Below are 22391 nucleotides of genomic sequence, written 5' to 3'. Positions count from 1 at the left end.
AGCCCCGCGTTGGGCTCTGTGCTGACAGCTCAGAGCCTGGAGCCTGCTTGGGATTCTAGGTTTCCCCCTCTCTCTGCCCCTCCCCCACTTGTGCGTGTGTGCTCGCTCGTGCTCTTTCTCTCTCTCTCTCAAAAATAAATAAGCATTTAAAAAAGGAAAATGAGAAGCACTGCTATCAGAGTGCCACTACATCACCTTACTCACCTGTGAGCCATCAGAGTGGATAAATAATATCTTAAATTCAAATCAGACTTAAGCTAAAATAATCCACCTTGATTCCATATAAGTTTGTTTAGCAAAGAATGCATGTTGTTACCCATGAACACTAAGAATTGAGAAGCGACCATCCCTCAATAGCTATACAGCCCTTGGTAAAGCCCCAGGTTTGGACTAGTCTTCATGAGTGTCGATAAACTGGGGAAATAGTAGCTTTCACGTACTAAATGCCAATAATCAATGACAATAGCCATTTTACCAGGCACTGTTCTAAGCCTGTACCGTATTAACTTGTCGAATTCTGGAAACCACCCTGAAAGGCAGGCTCTATTATTATTGCCCCCATTTCAAAGATGAGAAAGGTGATTGATGGAGAGGTTGAGTGCCTTGCCTCAAGTCATAAAACTAGAGGTTGGCAGAGCCAGGATCCGAAGCCTACTCCAGAGCCCAGAGGCTTAACCGTGAGGCCATATTACCACCAAATGCCTGGAGTACGAAATCTCTACCCCTCACAGCAGCCCTACAAGGTAGACAGTATACAGTTGAGAACACTGAGGTCTCAGAGCTAGCAAACGATGAAGCCTCTGTGTTCCCCCACCCGCAGCCCCACCATGATTCCAAGCCGGCTTTGAGCCACCTTAAGTGTTGCAAATCCCAACTATTCCTGGCAGGCTGGCTACATCTCAGCCTGGTACGATCAGAGCCCAGGACTTCAGTTCCTTCTGTCAGTGTAACAAAGGTAAGAACGCCTTATCTCATGCCTTCCCCCCTCCAGCCGAATTCAACATGTATATTTTATCTGTATTTAGCACGGCATATTTTACAAGCCTGGGGATTCAGCCCTGTCCACTGTGGTTCTTCATGTATACAGGTCAAACCCTGGTCCCGAACACATATGTCTAGCAACGTGCTTGCCCTGGAGGGCCCCCGCCCCGCTGCCTCACTGGAAAGCCATGTTTTAGTCATTAGTATTCTGGTCAGACAGGAAATCTCCCTTGCAGAGCTGCGGTGGAGGGGAATGAAGCTTTGCACACTATAAATAGTGATTTTATTAAAATGTAGAAAAATTGTTGAGAAACAGAAGAGAGGTGGGGGGTAGGGGGTTGCCACGGCAACTCAACCCTCCCTCAGTTTTCAAAGAGCAGAGAAGGCTAAGGAATAGTAAATAGAGAAAAGGAACCAGGTGACACGTGATCACAAATGGAACAAGTTTCAGACTGACTGCTGGGAGGCAGAGGGTGGGCCTCAGGAGGAGATGTCCTTCCTCCAAGTGCAAGGAGCCTGGAGGAGGTAGATCCTTGTCACCACCTTTACCGCATGGCTCAGCCACACAGGTCACCAAGCAACAAGGCCGTGGACAAACGATTTATGGATAAATGAGTATCTCTCACGAAGAAGCAGGAATTCCCCTGGCATCCTCCCAGGAGCTATCCCCCATGACCTCTGTGCATATTTTTAGGTATTGGCTCTGGGACCCCCATGTTTCATCCCCACCCGTTACCCCAGGATTGTTGATTGACTCCAGGCAGATCAGGAAAGATCAAGATGGTCCAGAACTCCACCGACTTATTTGAGATTAGATAAATTCCCATGTAACAAATTCAAAATATATTATTGAGGAAAACTAGGATAAAAGGATAACCTTTATTCAGGACTTACAGGTTACCTAGTATTTGCATATTCTCTCATTTAATGCATGGGAGAGCAGCCCCAGCAATCTGGGATTACTCAACCTTACAGTAGCCGACGAAACCCTGTATGCAGCTGAGACTGAAATAAAGTGATTACTCTCTCCGGCACGCAAGAATTTCCCATCTCTCCTGGAGAACGGAATTCATGCTGATGGCCTACCTCATCTTCAGTCTGGCTTCTTCACACATTGTGACAGTTTGAACAATGCACTATCCCCACTAATTAACACGTCAGCTTTTGGGGGTGGGGAGGGTGGAAAGAGTAGGGGGAGAGAGAGGGAGACGTCCCTGTAGATACACACAAGCTAATGCGCGTGTATCTTTCTGCTAATGGAGAAGAGCAATGCTGGAGATAAACAAAAGATTGTCCAAAAGTCATTTTGAAGACTGAAATGCATGAAGTTACTTTGTAGTGGAGCTTGCCAGCGGCTGTTTCAGTTAATTTTTCAATGAGATTGCATTTCCACCCCCACGCACTCTGAAAGAGATAGCAAGGGGAAGGTAGTTAGGGGGAAAGTAGTCTGGGATTCAAAGCTGGCCCCAGATGACCCACAGCTCACCTTGCAGCACGGCGAGCCATGCCACGTGACACCTGGGGTTCAGCATTCATTCTACCCGCCTCCCCACCGGTCAGACCTCATGCACACAAGGCAGGGCTCAGGAACTCCGACATCGTGGCTGAAGGGAGGAGTGGTGCCAAAGAGAAGCTGCCTCATGAGGCAGGGTGAAGGCGTCCTTGGACTGGAAAAAACATGATGCAAAAGAGGGAAGGTTCTGGGTGAGATCAATGCATACTTGATCACCATACCCCAGAAGAGCACCCGCTTGGAGAGGTAAGTTCTGTAAGTCCATAGACAGTCAAAATGGTGCATAGTAGGTCATCATCAGAGAGGAGAAAGCTGACACTTGGAGAAGGTAGATCATGAATTTGAGCCGAACACCAAATCTTTGGGGCTGATGCTCTCAGTAGTCCTCTCATTTCTTGAGATAGGGGGCAGGCAGGAGGAGAATCGGTAGGCATTGATTAGAAGGGCATTGCTACAAAGTCGAAATGAGAGAGACTCTAGACTATATGTTTGCAGCCTTGCCTGGGGAGTTGAAAAGGGGCAGCAATATTCACAAGCGCAAACTGGGAAGCCACAACTTGGTTGGGTTTCCGGTACTGAAGCCAACTGTGCAGTGGCTCAGTGGTGTCCATTTCTACCAGTCATCGAGTGCGGTCTTTCCCTAGTTGTACCATACACACACACACACACACACACACACACACACACACTATTATTTCTCTAGTCTCCCCCTTCTCTCCCCTTTTCTCTTTTGTGAAGTCACATACAATCATTCGTTTTTATATCAGCCGCACTTATCTATCCAGGGCAAGTGTTAGCATTTGTCCAGCTAAATCCCGGGGCCCCAGTTGCCAAACGACTCCCCCCGAGACTGCACTAACACACAGCCAAGAAAAGCTTATAGCAATGATAACCAGTATTTACTGAGCACCTGCTTACAACGTGGAAAACGCTGGGATAACAGCTCTCCTGCATTCAGGTTCCTGAATGCCTCATCCAGTCCTTAGGACAATGCAACAACCTTGGGAAGTGTTACCATCCCTACTATGCAGGTGAGACTCTGAGACGGAGAGGGGTCAGGAACTCCCAGAAAGTCACAGCACTGATCAAGGACTGGGTTGGAGAAATATGACCTGCTTCCCCTTTGCCTCCCCAGCATTTTAAATATATTTAATTTCGTCTAAGTTGCGTGCCTTAAGAATAGATGTTTTCTGTTAAGCTATCTCAGCTGGTTCAGTATTCAGTTCATAATCAACTGATTCTACTTTGTAATTAATCTTTCTTTTCTCAGTGATGAGTTTATATATGCCTTCTCCCACTCCCCGTTTCTGCCACTCACATCAATTTCTTCATATTCTGGTATCCGGCAAACCATCCAGCCTCCTTCTCTTGTTCTCTTTTCTGATCTTAGTTTCTTGCATTAGGAAGGTAGGCGGGACTGAGTGAGCTCACAGCACATCTTTCCCTTCATTCTACAAAGCACCTCGGGTTTCCCATAACCCTTTGAGTCACCTCCTCCTTGCACTACCTTACTCTCTCCTTATTTTCCCTTATCCTTAAACGTGTGGTCCTCACACAGTCTGGGTTTTTTTTTCCATATAATTCAAAAATTATTTGGACCCAGCGATATGGCATCATCCCAGAACTATATGCGGACGCCTCTCCGAGGTCACTGGCTTTTCTTGGGTCTTACCCTCTTGACGTCTCCATTTTTGGTGGTTTCCATGACACGGAACTGCCTTGCTTCTCCTCATTAGTAATTATTCCTCTTTAGCCTTCCTCAGGCTCCATTTCTTCCGTCTTTCCCATCAGTGTTCTGTTGCCAAGGTCTAGCAGCCCTCTTCCCTTCTCCCTCGGTCCCCTCCTGTGCCATGATACATTCCCATTCTATGACTGTCTTTGGAGCTAGCTCCTAATCCATATCCCTGTCCTCAGCCTCTCTCTTTGGCGCCTCCATTTCCAACAGCTGGCAGGTCACTGCCACTGGGATGACTCACTGACATTTGCCACCAAAACTGTCCCGGCAGAGCAATTTCTGTTACTGAACCAGTCCCTTTTTCTGACTTGCCTATTTCTGGCAAATATCACCATGTCCTCAGTCACCCAGGTAGAAAAATATGTTGTAATCTTGGACTCCTCTGTCTTCCTTACCCACTAGATTCTCTTAGCTTTAAAATATAACAAGATTTGACCTCCAATATCCCCATTTAGGTACCTTTAGTGACCCTCTGTTGCCTGTCGACAACGTGCCAAGTCTCACCTTCGTTTTTCATTTCCTCTCTCCATTGGTAGCCCAAAGCAACCCTTCTTATCCTAGTTTGCCCCAACCAAATTAGACCCTGCCCTGTTCTCACACAAAGGCAAAGCTTTCCTGCCTCCCTGCTCTGATCCATACTGTTCCTGACACCTGTAACACCTTCTCCTCCAAAACACACAAGTCTTTTCTGACCTTCCTACCCACAACTTCATGAGTCTTCTTAAGTTTTGGTGGTGTTTTTCATGCTCTAAGACTCTTTGTTTTTCTCTATTTGTTTCACCTCCTGAAGCACACTGTGGATTCCATGCCTCAAGGATCTCTGTTTTCCCATCACCCTTACATGATGTGTGAGTGGCAGATTCTCTTGTATCCTTGATGAATGGAATGGAGTCGGGGCTCAGTGGCTGTAAGGGAAGAACCAAGTTGCCAGGACCTTCTCCTCTCCTAAACCCAAGCACATATTCTTTTAATTGTCCTACTTTCTCATCCTACAAATGAGCCTCCTGTTCCCCCTATGGCCTGAATAACTGCCATCTCCCTCTGTGAGCGGTGAGATCTTAGGAGTAATGGCCACGACTGTTGAACACTCCCATGTGTCATGCACCATTCTAAGCACGCACCTGTTTTAACATCTTTAAACCGCTAAGAAATCCTGTAAAGTATAATCTCTATTTTACAGATGAGGACATTGAAGCACAGAGAGGTTACGTGGCGTGTATACATTGCAACAGCTAGTACGGAAGGAGCCAGATTCTCACCCAAATCCTCTGGCTCCAGAGCCCATGTCAGACCACAATGCTACAATGAAATGCAGATTCAAAGTGGGGAGATTTTGTTTGTAGGTTTGGATGGCCAAAATCTCAAAACCTGGATGGGTCTTTCGTGCGTGGCCAGATATGCACAGATGTGCATCTGATCATGAGTGTATGTGCAGTGGAAAGGGGGGCGCGTGTCTGTCTTCGTGCTCTGCTGTTCAGCTGCTGCTTGTGTATTTGCTATCGTTTCCCCAACACAAACTTGCTAAGAGAAGCCAGTACCATCCGTGACTTTATTCTGCCACTGGAGTCTACTCCCGGGCTTCTCACATAGTTTATGACCCACAATTTGAGGGCTGAATTGTATTCTCATGTATAAAATGTTCGATCCACGCATCTCTGTTAAAGCTTCTGTTGTCTGCCCCCACTTCTCCCAGCCTCCCGACTCACACCCACTCTCTTACAAAGCAGGTGCAGTTCAGCAAAATGTAAGCAAATCAGCTCTGAATGTCAAAACACGACTTTACTCAATTATTAATTTGGGAGAACCAGGAGAACAGCAAATAAATATCCCAACTAGGTCATGCTATGAAGTATGTGAAATCCTCTTAGATCTAATATTTAATTTATACTCTACTGCCCGAACAAGTTTCCAGCCCCCCAGATTCAAGCCAGAGGCCATGAGACATGGCGTCAGATGATGACACCAGATGACATCAGATGAAGACTCAGGAGCTATAGAGGCCCAGTGTAAAGGCCAACACTAAATGAGGGACAGCTTCCCAGGAACAGGTGCCCAAAGGGCCGAGGCAAAAATGCTTCTCTAAACAGACCAATTAGCTCAAACACAGGAACGAGAGCTTGGGCCCTGACATCTGGATAAGTCGGGCTGCAGGTCAGGGCTTGGCCTCAAGATTCTGCAGGCAGCCAGGTTCTGGACCAACATCAGCCTCTTGCCGCTCTGTGCTATTCAGGCCAGCCAAAAGGGAGATCCACGCATGTGAAGTGCCACCTAGGGCTGAAGCAAGTGGACAGGTGCCTGACAGCCGCTCTCCGGCTGTAACACTATGTAGGTGTTGGGGCCACAGCGAATGCCAAAGAGGAGAAGGGAGGAAGAATGGAGGAGTGGAGAAGCAACAAAAGAAAGAGACTCAGAGAGTGAATCCCCTGCTCATTCCACTCACCCCACTTCACCTAACATCCTTTGTACCCATGTCTACAACCATCATCCCCTGATCCCCACAGGCTGCCTTCCTGTGGCCTCCAGACTTGGGGGGTCTGCCCCCCATCTCTCCCAAGCTTCTGCCCAGGCATGTGTGGCACACATGGACTATTTCCCTTGTCCTTCTGTGCTCATGAACTGGAGATTCACTCTCTCCTCTCCTCTGATACCTCCCTGAGCAAGGATATGTCCACTCTTAGCTCAGCATCCCAAGTACGTAAAGCAGGCTCAGCTTCTAGAGTCAGAAAATGCATGAAGGCTTAGGATACGGAAACAAATCTTTCAGTCACCTGTTTCAGCAGGGGACGTCTCAGGGCCTGGTGGGAATCAGCTGTCAAAGTGTCTTTCATCAGACCTCCCGAAGGGCACCCATACGGCTCGGACCCCACCCAGAAGGAGACCCAGGTCCCAGACAGGTCCTGACATACCGAAGGCTCTATCACAGGGCTAAGGAATAGGGAGGGATGGGTTTGGCTGCCCCGGGGCTGCTCAGTCTGCAGAGCTCACTGATGACCCTATGCCAGCTAGTGAGGGAGGAAATGCTACCAGTGAACTCAAAGTAATCCTGCAGCAGAAAAGGAAGTGGCAGCTAGAGCTGGAGCCCCACCCCACCCTGAGCATGCAACAGCTTCCCAAGAAGGTGCAGGCTACTCAGAGTAAAGCATTCTTTCTGGCTCCTCAAAGTCCCTTTTAGACAAAATCTGATTTTAATGAGCATCAAGGGCAACCCTAAACCGACACCTTTGACTTGGTCATTGGGGACGGTCCATGGAGAACTGGCACATGACCCATTTATTTCAGAGATCTTTGGTGGCTTTTCTCCTCTGCAGTCCTCGACTTCTGCAGGTCTGATGTTGGTGACGGAGCCCCAAGACTTTGTGAGAACGCCCTTTCCACTGTTGGACAGCTCCCGGGCAGCTAATAGTTGGTGAGCTCTGGTCAAGTGCCCCACTCTGCATTAGCCACTACCCATGAGTTCTCTAACCCCACCAGGTCAGTATTGTTATAAATCCCATATTCAGAAAAGGAAATTGTGGCTTGGAGACATTGACTCACTTGCCTAAGATCACGATTGCTTGAAAGTGGCAAAGCCAGGACTCAAACCCTGAGCTCTTAACTAGAACAGAGTTGCAAACTGTAATCCCTCCAAAAGGCTGGGTACCTGTGAATCAGTGAAAGCCATGCAGGTGTAAGAAAGGTGGAGGAGAGTGGCATCTGTGATGACCTGGGAGGGGGCAGCTGCCATCCTGGTACCGTTTATTGTTCCATGACAGAACATGAACCTGAGTGATCAGCCCTTCAGGTTTTTCAAGAGAGGTTATAAATACAGAAGTATAAGCATAACTTAATTTATATTGTTTACTGATGGAATTTTTAAAAATCGTGGTGCAAGCCAACACCGAACAGGTCTCGTAACCACATCTGTGACCAGGTTTGTGGCTACGCCCATTGTAACGCTGCTCTAGAGCCCAGCGTGTTAACCACCAGGTTCTGTTGTGTTAAAACGATCAGACAGGTGTATCTCTGGTGGTTTGCAGTTTTTCTTCCTGTTATTTCCGTCTGCTGGCCCCAGTTCCGCCATCTGGAGCAAGAAGTGTTCCAAAACACTCTCCTGTTCTCTTCTCTAGACTAAATATCCCCAACGGCCTCAAGCATTCCCTTCCTGGTTGGTTTGTAGGACTTTTGCCATACTGGCTGCTACTCCAGGCAAGCCCCACACACACTCCCACCTGCTCACATCACTCCCCAAACCCACTGCTGGAAACTGAGCCATACACTTGAGGTTGATCTGCATCACACAGAGCAAGGCAGGCTCCCTGACCCACCAAGACTCAACCAAACATGGAGCTCAAAGACACTTGGCTTACTGGGAGCTCAGGTTAAGTGAAGAGATTCTGGTCCCTCCCCCCAGTAAAGGGCTTCTCAGTCTCCGAGGTGATTTCACTGTCGTGAGGAATGACATCCCCAGCCACCAGCCCTTCCCACCATGGTCCCAAGTCATCACCCCAGTCCTCGCAGGGACTGCTCCAGGGCTAGCCCACTAACACGTATGGCTGTCAGGCCCAACCTGGCTGACATTCCCTTCAGTGAAGAGCATTTGCACATGGCACCAAGGATCCATCCTTCTATGTTGTGAAACAAACCTCACCCTCCTCCCCAGTTCCTCTCTCCCAGTATTTGGGGAGACTTTCCCCTGATTCATTTTGCCCACCCAAGAGTCACCCCCATTTCCTGATACTCACTGCCCCAAGCATACCACGTGGAGACTAAAAGCCTGGCTGTCACCACCTGTGGGTCAGAAGCAAAGTGGGGGGACAAAGGTGAGAACCCAGTGGGTCTGAGGAATAGGTCCAACAGCTCAGCCCAAGCCCTCCACACTCCGTAGCTGTGGGCCTTCCATCTGCCTCTTTGGTTCCAGTCCCACCTCCTAACTTCCCTTCTGAAATCAGGAAATGCAAATCTGGAAAGCCGCTGTAGAAACTGAGAAAAACAAAGTAGCCTGTCTTCGACTCTTGCTCTGCCTGCTGGCCCTTCCCCATGGCCACGGGGCCCGGGACTGAGCAGAGCAGCTGGGTTTTCCCCTGAGCAGTGACTCACAGATGTCATTTCTCTGGCACAGACTCTCACGAAGGTCCCAGCTGGGAAGGTTGCCTGGTGGCCAAGTGATCCCTCACAGCTGCCAGCCCAGTGACAAGAGGTTCCAGCTGGTGCTAGGTGACGACGAACAGGTCTGGGCTTTGTCCCTTGGCTACAGGACCTGTCTGTCCCACTTGCTAGACTCAGGATGTAATCCATCTTCGAGGTTACTGAGCGCCCAAGCCCTCAGCCCATCAAAACCACTTTAGTAAAATTCGATTTCTGGAAGGGCACCATGACCACCTCAGAAGAGCACTGGCTTTTCAGTGGGCTCAGGGCAGGGCTCTGGGGCTGCCCAGTTGCCCGCCAAGTGCCTAACATTCAAACTGACAAGGGTCCGCAGATAAGGAAGGATGCACCACCAGGGACACGCCCTACAGCACACAACAGCAAAAGGCTCATGTAAGGTAAGGGCCAGGCAAGACCGATTTTTTTTTTTAATGCTTATTTATTCTTGTGTGAGAGAGACAGACAGAGCACAAGTGGGGGAGGGGCAGAGATAGAAGGAGACGCAGAATCCGCAGCAGGCTCCCGGCTCCGAGCTGTCAGCACAGAGCCCGACATGGGGCTCAAACCCATGAACTGTGAGATCGTGACCTGAGCTGAAGTCAGACACTTAACCAGCTGAGCTACCCAGGCGGCCCTGGGCAAGACCAATTTTAACATTGCTTTGGACAGCTGAATCCTCGCTCCGCCCAAAATCTCCTGCAGAACTTCAGTACTCAGATCCAAAAACAGCTTCTCAGGTGGAAACCAGGAGCCCGTCCCCACTCAGACTCCCCTCAGTCCTGCCCCCGGTGGGGGGGGGGGGGGCCTTAGCCTCTTCCAGGGAGTCATTCGGACTCCACTTGACATGCATGGTCGAAAACCCACGGTTCAACCCCTCATTGCACAGAGGCTCGCAGAACATGCCATGCGTTTCCCTAAGTCACACGGTGACTACATATTACAAATTCGGCCATATTACAAATTCAGCCAGCATAAAAGGGCTTGCAGACCAAGCTTTCAGCGAACCGAAACGTCCGTCCAAATGGGCAGCTCGCGCAGGTAGGAGGAGTCAGAGACTCCACACATGAGAGTAATTTTAATTTTTCTCAGCCACTTTCTAGCTGCCTGTACTCAGGCAAGCCACTGTATCTCGGCGGGCCTGGGGCGAGGGCTAGGTCCAGTGCCACCAACTCTCCTCGCCTTAAGGAGACCTCACGCTCCCCTGCAGGCACTTAGTCTGCAGCTCTTTCATCATCATAATGTCAGGCTCCTGTGCTCTGTCCATCCAGCACCTCTACCTCTTCCGCTCCGGGATCCCACATCCGGGCTCCACTTGGGCTCCCCACCCAAGGTCACATCCAGGACTTTGATAAAACCTGCCGCTTCTTGGGAATGTTAAAGACTCCAACACCCCGTCTCACCCAGCCCTCAAGCTCTCCCAAATCCCCCTGCGGGGCTCTGACAACTTAGCAACACCTTCCACCTTCGATCACTCTCTTTTCCCCCAGCCTATCCACCTCGTCCTGTCTTCACTCCTGCCAAGAGGTGGCCCAGAGCCCTGGACTGTTGCCTTGAGTACTTTCTGGCTAAATTCTCAACTCCAAGAACCCTTACTATACTGCTATCACTCTCCAGCTCCCTCTCCAGCAAATCATAGCCCAGATCGGGTTGGAGACTACGGTGGCCTCCTCGCTCCTTTCCCCAGACAGTAGAGTCCTGATGGAGAAGATCACAGAGCCATGAGGACAGGAGCACTGCCCCATCCTGCCTTCCCACCGCACTCTGGACAGAGCTCAGTCTGCCTCAGTGGCCTTCTTTCTGGTCCAGGCTCCAGAGCCCTGACTCCACCAGTCTGGTTCTCAGCAAAGCCCATCTCCTTCTCTCTCATCAAGTAAGGGCCCCAGGCCTTACCTGATGGCTCTCCGTCCACCTGTACTCTGATGTCTTCCCTCTCTGAATTCTCTTCTCTTATTTCCCCTACATCCCTAACTACTCATGCTGGACCCATTTCCCTCCATACGTTTCTTCCATCCCAAACCAAAAAGTCTCAAACGAACGAGACACTTCTTTAATCTGACATTCCCTTCTACCCCCACCCCTTTTCATTAATTCCTTTATATTCAGATTCCTTCAAAGGGCAGCCCTGAGTCTTTTTCCTGTCTCATTTCCCGCTCCTCCTTCTGCCTATGGCCTCAGCCTCTGCCCCACACCGTCCCATTGAAAGCATCACCCCAGTGTTGCTGACTCCAAATGCCTGAGCTCAGCTGCCTTTGTCTCTGCCACCTGCCGCCACTGGGGCTTCTATGCCATCACTGCCCCCAACTTACCTTCTCTATCTATGACCCTGCCTTCTCCATTCCCCTTGTGGCCCCTCCTTCTCTTCTAGGTCCCTAGATGTCCCTGCTTTCCCCTCTTCTGCTCCCCTGCCCCTAGTGTCATCTCCTCTATGTTGGAGGCCTCATCCATGCAGACTCCAGATCTCCTTGGAGACCCAGCCCCAGCCTGTCTCCTGAACTCCAGGCAACATCCAAATCCCCCTGAACTACCCACTCAGGTCTGCCATGGACCCCTCAGGGCCTTCAAGGTCCACCCAGGTCACTGAGCCTGTGACTATACCCCTAAAGTATCTCTTACCAGTTCATACCCACATTGTGTCAGCTGGGACAAGCAGTATCTTTCCCTCTGGCCTCCTCACCTTCTGCGTCACCTGCTCCCATTCCGTCCCTCAGCAGGCAGAGTGATCACCCCTAACAGGAAAATCCAATCATGTCACCCCTATGCTTGAAAGCCTTCCAGGCTCTCTACCTCCAACAAAAGGTCCAAATAGCCTTTGCAGAACCTGCTGGACAGACACTACGAGATCTGGCTCCTGCCACCCTCTTCACACGCCTCTCCTGGATCTCCTGCTCAGGCGGCCCCCGTCATAATGAATTGCTTACAAATCCCTTGGCCTTCCATGTTGTCTTCCCTTCATGCTTTCACAAGTGCTGGTTCCTCTTCCTAATTCTTCACATGGCTAATTCCCACTGGCCCTTCAGTGCTCAACTCTTAGTCACTGATTCTGGAAACTTCCATGGCCTCCTCCAGCCCCTCCCTTTCTGTGCTCCCACAGAGCCCTGCACTTTCCTCCCTCGTGGCACTTCTCCTGCGCCACAGTAATTGGCTGTTCACTAGCCTGTGTCCCCATTAGACCTTGAGGGTTTTGAGGACTGGCATTGGGTCTATCTGTTATGTTCCTAGTACCCACAGTCCAGTCAATGCTCAACACATTGTTCTGAATAAATGAATGAATGAGTGAACAGAGAGGTTGCATTTTCTCAGTAAGCCTCAGAAGGCACTTGATTTCCAAGAAGACTAAAAATCTAATTTTTCTGGGACTTTTGCCTTTTACAGTGTCCTTCCCATCCTGATCAACAAGGAGCCTTGGGGACATAGGGGATCTGGATTGTTTCATCTGAGCTGCTCTCCAGGGCACCCTCTGCCCTCGTCCCCACACACCATTGTGTAGGGACCTCCTCCTCACTCCCTTTAGCTCACCAGTAATGATTAAGGGCTCAATGAATGCAGGGCACAGACCAGAGTAGGGAAAAAGGACTTGTTTTCCTTTGAAGAGAAAGACCTATTCTTGCCCTCCCTTGCTGGGGTGACAGGAAACACCTGAAGATTGTTGATAAAGCATCATGAAAACAGGTCAACCACCAAACCTGAAACCCAGAGAGCACTTACTAAGAAAGGAAATGTTGATGGGGTACTCAGTAGAGTGAGCCTTCATCTGGTGCCAAACCAGTGAAGACTTCCTGGAGATGAACTTTGGCTGGGTCTTCAAGAGGCTGAGAGAAATAGAGGGGCAGCAGATATGAGCATCGATGGGTGGGTATTAACAGGAATGATGTGAGCAAAGACAGACAGAATGGGAGATGCCTCGCGGGCCATGCCGAGCAGTGACAGGCATAAGACGGTGAACTTTGATGGGGACACATCTTAAGGGCCCAGCGGGATTCTGAGCCTTCACAAAAAGCAACATGGGGGTCTGAAATGGAGTGAAGGTGAAGGGAAGGTGCTCTGGGAAGGATTCTGAACAAGTACCCTGCAGGTGTAAGATGACCCCGGGGCAAGAGGCTGGAATCTGTTGATTGAAAATTGAAAGGAAGAAGCCAATATCAAAGCACCAGTTGTGACTCCCAAACAGCACACCAAGACCAGAGGGGCAAGGGTTAGTCCCCTCCTTCTCCAGGGTTTCAGAGACCCTGCACTGCACAGGGCATTGACCTGCCCACCTTACTTAGGCCAAGCAGCCAGAGAGCTCTGTGCTGCCATCTGGTGGTAGTGGAGTGGAAGACCGGTCTTGGTCGGTCCAGGACTCACCATGGCGGGATGTGGCCAGGGAGGGTGTTGGGAGTAGACTCAGGAGTTTGCTGAGACTCTTCCGGGAGCGTTGAGGTGGGAGGTGCTGACACTGGGGTTCTCAAATCCTTACTCTTTGTAAAAGGTGCAGTTTCTTTGCTCTTTCCGTTGCCTCTTTTGGGCCCTTATGTAGCATAGAGGCTGGCAGAGTAGGCATTTTCTTTTTAATAGTAATAATGAATTAACAGTTGTTGAATGCCAACCATGCACCAGGTACTTATATATATTATTATCTAAATTATTCTTTATAGCAACCCTGAATGAGTATATTATGATTTTTTTTTAATAAAAGAAGGAACTGAAGCCATGGGCAATCCTCTGAGTTACTGGGTAAATACTTACTGAGCACCATTGTATGTCATGCTGTGCTAGGCACTGGGGACGTGGAGGTGAATGCCAGGGGTAAGGTCTGCCTTCCTAGAGCTAACAGCCTGGACGAGGAAAAAAGACATTGTGCATATAGTACCTTAGTAATTAATTGATTTTATTGTGATTCATACACTAAAAAGGAGAAGAGATACAGAATACTTACAGATGTTAACTAACTTTCGAGTCCTTTTAATAAAAAATATGTATGCCTCTTCCAGCCTGACTCGCATTCTTCTGCATGACATGAATGAATACTCTTTTCTTCTTTGGTTTTTACTCCCCTACTTTGGATTCTGTCTCCTCATAGAATCTATATTTTTTTTCCTCTCTCTTCCTAATTTATTCTTCTTTTCTGCCAATATTATCCCTTCTATCCTTATTATCATTTGTTGAATGCATCCCTGCATGAAAGAAAGAAAGAAAGAAAGAAAGAAAGAAAGAAAGAAAGAAAGAATTCATGGACACAAGTATTGCACAAACATGTGTCACCCATCCACTGTGGGTCAGACAGTGTGCTTATGAAAACACGGTTCCTGTTCTCGAGTTGCTCACAGGCTAGTGGGGACAAAAACATGGCAACAAATAATCACAATACTGAATAAGCACACAGAGGAAAGAGAGGGCACCAGGCTGAGGTACGTAACTGAGCCTCCTTCTCAGGGTGATCTGTAAATGTTAGCAGCATCTGGCCAAATTCTGGCTGTCCCAGCAGATCTTTTGCACTTTGAAAAAGTCCTATGATGGTTAAAACCCATTTATGTTGTGTCAAAGGTATGGGTGCCCTCCTTACTTTAATTTACTAGTTTATTGGAATACCTCCCAAACAAGTGGTTCCAAAACTTAGTGGCCCTTGGGATCGCCTGGGGATCTTTGCAAATCACTGATGCCAGGCTCTTACCCATCCCAGACATTCTGAAATGCAGCCTGAACACCAGGAATTTTTTTTAACTCCCCCAGGAGATTCTAATGTGCCGCCACATTTGGGAGCCAGGGACCAGCTCCTGGGTTTGAAGGGCACAGCCATGACTCCCAGAGGAAATGGCTCTGCTGGGCTCTAAGTCAGCGAACAACACTGTGAGGTTGTGTCCACCATTTCACAATCATTTCGTGCTCACTTTGTGCGTGCTTTGAGCACAAGTCAGTCCATCTCTGCTCCCAAGGATCTGGCTGAGGGGAGATGGGTCTAAAACATACGAGAGACTCATGTATGGTTGCTAAGGTGCAGGATGTCCAGGGCACCATAGGGGCACTTTGATGGGGTATCTAATCCGGACTCCCACCCTTTATGTCATCTGCTCTTTTCCAACCCTCTGCAGAGAGAACTTGCCCAATAAAAATGTCCGGGGCATCTGTTATATATCAGACAGCAGGTGCCAGGCAGTGCATGTGGCCCCTGAGGCAGGACAGGGATGAATAAGATAGATCCCTGCCCTCAAGGAGCTCACAGGCTGGGGTGAACAGTCTTCCCCTCTTCTTCCTCTCATATGAAACAGCTTGGGGTGGACCCATCACTGAGTAGAAACCAGTGCTGTGGAACACGGAGGATGGTCAGGTCAGCTCTGACATCTAGAAGGATCCTTCACAGCCAACCTTAAAAGATGGGTAGGATTTCTGAGGGTGAACATGGAAGAAGGGGAAAATGTCTCACTCCTCACTTATTCTGCTCGACTCAGGACATGCCCAGGGTGGAGGATAGAGCTGAGCATGACCCATGCTCACTAATGCTCCCAGGGGCACACCACCTTCTCCCCACATCAGGGCACACCAGCAGCCTGTGATCACTGAAAAGCCTTGTCAACCACCACCATCATCTGGAAACAACAAGGCTTTATTGGGCAAGGCACTTGGGAACTAGCAGTGGCTTTTGCATCGCACTTCAATCATCTATATCTTATTGAATTCAAGAAAAGGGGAACTCATCATTGCCCAATAGCAGCCTCTCTAATATAAATGTTTCCTCAATGCATGGCACTACTCTCAATACCTCTTTTCCCATTCCTATCCTTGATATTTCACTTCCTGTCCACCCCATAGAGGTTCCTGCCTCTCTCACTTCCTCCTGAAATCAAGTCTGGCACTAACGTTTTCTTTAATTGAACTCATCCTTTTTTTTTAAGTTTATTTATTTTGAGAGAGAGAGACAGCATAAGAGGGGAAGGGGAAGAGGGAGAAGGAGAGAGAGAGAGAATCCCAAGCAGTGCCGAGTCCGACGCAGGGCTCAAACCCATGAAACCATGAGATCATGACCTGAGCCAAAACCAAGAGTCGGACACTCAACCAATGGAGCCGGCCAGGCACCCCTTAAACTAGTCTTTAAGACGTCCCTAATTTTATTTTAGTTTTCTTCTTCTACCTTTCTTCCCCTTCCCTACTGTCTTCCTTCAGACTTAATTAATCATTAAATTTGTATTGAGCATCTATTAAGTGCCAGGTTCAATCATGGGGTATCCGTACAGAGAAAGGCAAAGCTAGTCCTGGTCCTGAGCCCTTGCCGTCTAAGGACACACGGAGGTGGGTAGAGATAACATGGCATTAGCTGGCATAGTGCTGCTGGTAACACCAAGAGGCTCAGGGGGCTGGGACTTCACATTTCAAGGGACAGAGATACATGGGGGAGTGGATAGAATCTGGAACTACAAAGACTTTGTGCCTGGACATTAACTAAACACTTACTATGTGCCAAGCTATGTGTGGAGTGTTTCCTTCCCAGTGTCTCATTTAATCCTTAGTAACTTCTTGAAGTAGGAATTTTTATTATTCCCATTTTACTAATGAATACATTAAAGCTTCTGTAGATAAGGTAGCTTTCCAAAATCACAGAACTGGGAAGGAGCTTAGTTGGGAGTCTAAGCCTGGACCTATGTGACCCCAGACATCAAGGTTGGGTCACTGAGCTGAGCCATCTCTGGGAAGGGTTTCCTGTGTGTGACATAGCAATTCCTCCTTCACACAGTTGGGAAGATTAAAAGACATGCAACCAACCACCTACTGCAGTGCCAACACAGAAGGCTCCTGGTAAACAGTGGTCAACACCATCATCATCACCATCATCATCACCATCATCATCACCATCCTCACCATCATCACCACCATCATCACTATCATCATCATCGTCACCATCATCACCATCATCACCATCATCGTCACCATCATTGTCACCATCATCGTCACCATCATCACCATCCTCACCATCATCACCATCATCATCACCACCATCATCATTGTCACCATCATCATCATCACCATTATCATCATCATCGCCATCATCCTCACCATCATCGTCACCATCATCATCACCATCATTGTCACCATCATCGTCACCATCCTCACCATCATCACCATCATCATTATCACCACCATCATCATTATCACCATCGTCATCATCACCATTATCATCATCATCACCATCATCCTCACCATCATTGTCACCATCATCATCATCACCATTATCATCATCGTCACCATTATCATCATCATCATCATCACCATCATCATCACCATCATTGTCACCATCATCGTCACCATCATTATCACCATCCTCACCATCATCACCATAATCATTATCACCACCATCAACATCATCACCATCATTGTCACCATCATCGTCACCATCATTATCACCATCCTCACCATCATCACCATAATCATTATCACCACCATCATCATCATCACCATCATCATCATCGTCACCATTATCATCATCATCGCCATCATCCTCACCATCATCGTCACCATCATCATCACCATCATTGTCACCATCATCATCACCATCATCATCACCATCATCACCATCATCACCATCATCATTATCACCACCATCATCATTATCACCATCATCATCATCATCATCACCCTCATCATCACCATCATCATCATCATCATCACCCTCATCATCACCATCATCATCACCATCCTCACCATCACACCATCATCATTATCACTACCATCATCATCACACCATCATCATCATCACCATTATCATCATCATCACCATCATCCTCACCATCATCGTCACCATCATCATCACCCTCACTTACCATCATCCTCATCATCACCATCATCACCATCATTATCATCGTCACCATTATCATCATCATCATCATCATCCTTATCCTGTTACGTTCTTCTTGTTATTAAAGCCTCCCAGGGAAGTGGGAGAGGGCCCTAGACGTTATTGATCGAAAGGAAATGGCATTCCATGCAGGGAGGTGAAAGAACAAGATTCAGGTTCCAGAGAACCTGGTTTGGCTGGAGCCTGAGCCCTGGGCAGGGCTGAGGGGGAGATAAAGCCGGAAAACTGAGTCTCTTAAGTTCAGGCTTAGGATCTTTAATATCCACTAATAGCAACCTTTGAAAATAGGGTTTTGTTGTTGTTGTTTTGAAGGGCAATGTTTTGTATAGATCAAAAATCAAAATAATAAAGATACACATTGATATGTCTCTTCTCATTCTGCCCTGACTGCCCCATTTTATAAGCCCTGGAGGTAACCACTGAGTTTAATTTCTTCTGTATCCTTCCAGTATTTCTTTGTGCAGATATGAACACATACACATGTGTATTTGTATTCCCTTGACTTCGGTATTCAAAAGGTAGCATACTAAATATGCTGTTTTCCCCTTGCTTTTTTTTTTTTTTTTTCACTTTACATCATTTTACTGCCTTGGGGCCTCCATTTTTTTCTCAGGAGGAGTCAGCTCTTGACCACGTGCTTCTTCCCCTGTGTGTGATGAGGTATTTTTCTCTTGCTGCTCTCAAGATTTTCTCTTCATTTTAGCTTTCAACAGTTTGACTATGGCGTGTCTAGGTGCAGATCTCTCTGAGTTCACCTTATTTTGGGTTCGTTGGGCTTGTCAGATCCACAGATTCATGGGTTTTTTAATCAAATTTGAGAGGTTTTCAGCCACTTTTTGTTCAAATATTTTTTTCTGCTCTTTTCTCTCCTTTCCTTCTGAGAGTCTCATGACACATTTGTGGGGCACATTTGGCATAATACGAAAGATATCAGAGCCTGTTCATTTTTCTTCCATTTTTTTTCTCTTTGATCTTCATAGTGGATGGTTTCTACTGATTTTCATTCAAGTTAACCAGTTCTTTTCTTTTTTCTGACATCTCAAACATGCTGTTAAGCCCGTTTAGTGAATTTTCCATTTCAGCTATTATACTTCTCAATTCTAGAACTGACATGCGGTCCTCTTTTTAGAGTTTCCATTCATTCTTTTAGATTCCCTACTTGTTGAGCCATTTTCCTAATACTTTTCTTTAATTCCTTAAACATGCTTATTTCTTTAAACATTTATAATAACTACTTTGAAATCTTTTTCTGCTAAACCCAAAATCTGGGCCCACTGAGGACCATTTTTAACTGCTGTTTTTCTGAGTATGGAGTACATTTTCCTATTTCTTTGAATGTCTTATAACTTGTTGAAAATTGGAAATTTTTAGGTAATATTTTGTAGCAACTCTAGGTTCTGATTTTTTTTCCCCTCTGAAATTTTTTGCTGCTCTCATTTGGTTGGGTTTTGTCTTTTGAGTAACTTGCCTGGGTTTTTTTTTTTTAATTTTTTTTTTAACGTTTATTTATTTTTGAGACAGAGAGAGACAGAGCATGAACGGGGGAGGGTCAGAGAGAGGGGGAGTCACAGAATCTGAAACAGGCTCCAGGCTCTGAGCTGTCAGCACAGAGCCCGACGCGGGGCTCGAACTCATGGACCGCGAGATCATGACCTGAGCCGAAGTCGGACGCTTAACCGACTGAGCCACCCAGGCGCCCCTCTTGCCTGGGTTTAATCTGTGGTTATTTGTCTCTCTGCAACGTGCCTCACTGATGTGCCTGCTTATTCTTACCCCCTACTCCCTTTTTCTTTTTCAGCCTGTCTTTAGAGGGGTTGCCTCTGGTCTGATAGCTTAATGATCAGCCAATGATTGGCCGGAGATTGTACCCAAGCACCTTGAGCCAGTAAAGCATCCACCCTCTACCCATGGATCTGAGTGTAGGTGGGGAGCGCATTCAAAGTTCGGGCAGGTTTTAAAGTCAGCTTGTATTTTCCACCCGGAACTTGCCTCTGCGTGAGCTCAGCCTCCCAGTCAACCAGAGATGTGTGGAGAGCTTATCTAGTCCCTCTGTGACTATCTTATTTCCAGATGTTTCTGTTACATTTCTGAATACGCTACTGGTCTGCTGCCCACCCCAAGCGGCATGAAGCATCAAGCAAGCAGGGCTGTGGGCTTTCCCATTTGTTTCATTCCGTGTTTGCTACTTTTAGTGAAAACTCTCCTGAACGTGGGCCTTTTGTCCTCCTCTCCAAATCAAGAGAGCCTTCTCCAGCAGTGAAGCTGTTGGTTTTCATAGCCAGACACCCTCTGGTAGCTCTCCCTCTCCCAAGCTTGGGGGGTAGGAGGGAAGCTCTGTGCACTAACTCCACAGATTCCCATTGTGCAGACCAGAAGTTCGACAATTTTTTATTTTTATTTTATTTTTAATTCTTTTAACGTTTATTTATTTTTGAGACAGAGAGAGACAAAGCATGAACGGGGGAGGGTCAGAGAGAGGGAGACACAGAATCTGAAACAGGCTCCAGGCTCTGAGCTGTCAGCACAGAGCCCGACGTGGGGCTCGAACTCACGGACTGCGAGATCATGACCTGAGCCGAAGTCGGACGCTTAACCCACTGAGCCACCCAGGCGCCCCAACAATTTTTCTCAGTGTGTTAGTTCGTATTTGATCGATTTTCAGAGCCCTGAAATGATTTTGACAATTCTGTCCAGTTGAGCATTATTTTTGGATGAGAGGATTTGCCAGAGTCCTCACTCTGCCAGAGCTGGAAATCTCACCAGTTTTTTTTTTTTTTTAAACGAAGTTATAATTTTATGTTCCAGAGACACTTGTATTTTATCGGGCTAAAGCATTTTGCTACCTGGAAGGGCTATAGTCAAAATTAGCCTAGTAGCCCATTTTTTTTTTTCATGGAAACTTATAAAAAAAAAAAAAACTAGCTAATGCAGCCTTCTTCATCCAGGAAAGAACAGCATTCTAAGGAGTGGGACGCTCAACGGTGAAGTTCGTTCATGTGAAGGACAAAACCGAAACCAGTGTCCACATTCAGGACTCTCCAGAGACTTGGCGTCCCAGGGGCAAGACTGTGGCACTCTAGTTAGAACTGCAAAAAGCCTGAGGAAAAGTCACACCTTTCCCTGTAACAGGGCTGCCCAAGCAAAGCAGAATGTCACATGGCTTTACTTTGGGCTGAATCCTCACCCTTGAGCGAGGCAGTCGGCAGCCTCCCATGCGGGCCAGGAGCTATGCTCGCTGTTACAAACGTTCACGCTGCTAACAGTGGATACTCACACTCATCGTTACATAATACAGGCAGTTTGTTTCTCAGGCAAAATGATCCCACACACGGAGCTCCTGGGCGGGGGGGTGGGGGTGGGGGGAGGATATTTTAAAAGGAATTTTCGGTGGGAATGACCACAAAGCGGAGCCGCGTGGAAGACAGGCTGACCATTCCCACCTCAGGTGCAGCGCAGCCCTGATCCTGTACTCAGCTCCCACCCACATCCTGTCCCTGGGACGTCGTTTGGTTAGACCAGCAGCTCACCGCCTCCCTCCCTCCCTGTCCTGCCTTCCCACTCCCACTCGCTGGCCCTCTGCCAAGCGAAAGCCCCATTGTCAATGGCATCACATCCAGCCCCTGAGAAGGAGCTGCGGGACAGACGGGCAAGCCCCATGAGCGGCCGTGCCCGGGAGAGAGAGTTTGCTTACCATCCAGAAGACATTCCATCGGTCCCCATGGGCCCAACCACACCTGAGGACCTGGAAATGGGGATGGGGGTAGTAAGCGGTGGGTTCCCAGCATGCTAGAGGTGCCCGAGAAGTGGTGAGGTGGTGAGGTAACCTCCAAGACACCGTGGCACTGAGGGCTCACCTGCCCACACGGGATTGGCCCGGAGGGGACGGGAGGGTCTGGAGGAGAGACCGTGATGGGTGAGGACAGGGCGTGGGTCTGGATGCTACAGACTGAGCTGTGGGGGCTGAGAAGTCTGGTAGCCTCCTGGCTCTGGGTCCTCACCAAGTGAGTGCTTAATCCCTCTCTCCCTCTCCCTGTCTCTCTCTTTTTCTGTCTATCTCTCTCTCTCTCTCTCTCTCTCTCTCTCTCTCTCTCTCTCCCTTTCTCAGGAAGCTCCCACAACTACAGTTCAGAGCAGCACTTGCAGTGGGAGATGTCCACAGGGACCGGTGACCTCCTGGGAGAAGGTTAGGCCCGAGTCAGCCTGGAGAAGCTGCG

At 48.1% G+C, this 22391-nt stretch overlaps 1 long non-coding RNA gene across 1 annotated transcript; it reads right to left on the bottom strand.

Moving 5' to 3' along the window:
- Nucleotides 1-1841: 1841 nt before the first annotated feature.
- LOC109502519 lies at nt 1842-4021 on the bottom strand. Its single transcript, XR_002161159.2, has 3 exons — nt 3813-4021; nt 2468-2648; nt 1842-2385 (listed from the first exon to the last, which is right to left on the bottom strand). It is a non-coding gene; the product is annotated as an uncharacterized LOC109502519 (long non-coding RNA).
- Nucleotides 4022-22391: the final 18370 nt, after the last annotated feature.

The sequence above is a fragment of the Felis catus genome, chromosome C1 (assembly GCF_018350175.1).
Source record: "Felis catus isolate Fca126 chromosome C1, F.catus_Fca126_mat1.0, whole genome shotgun sequence".
In the NCBI taxonomy this organism is placed as follows: Eukaryota; Metazoa; Chordata; class Mammalia; order Carnivora; family Felidae; genus Felis; species Felis catus.
This window is presented reverse-complemented; position numbering and strand designations above follow the sequence as displayed.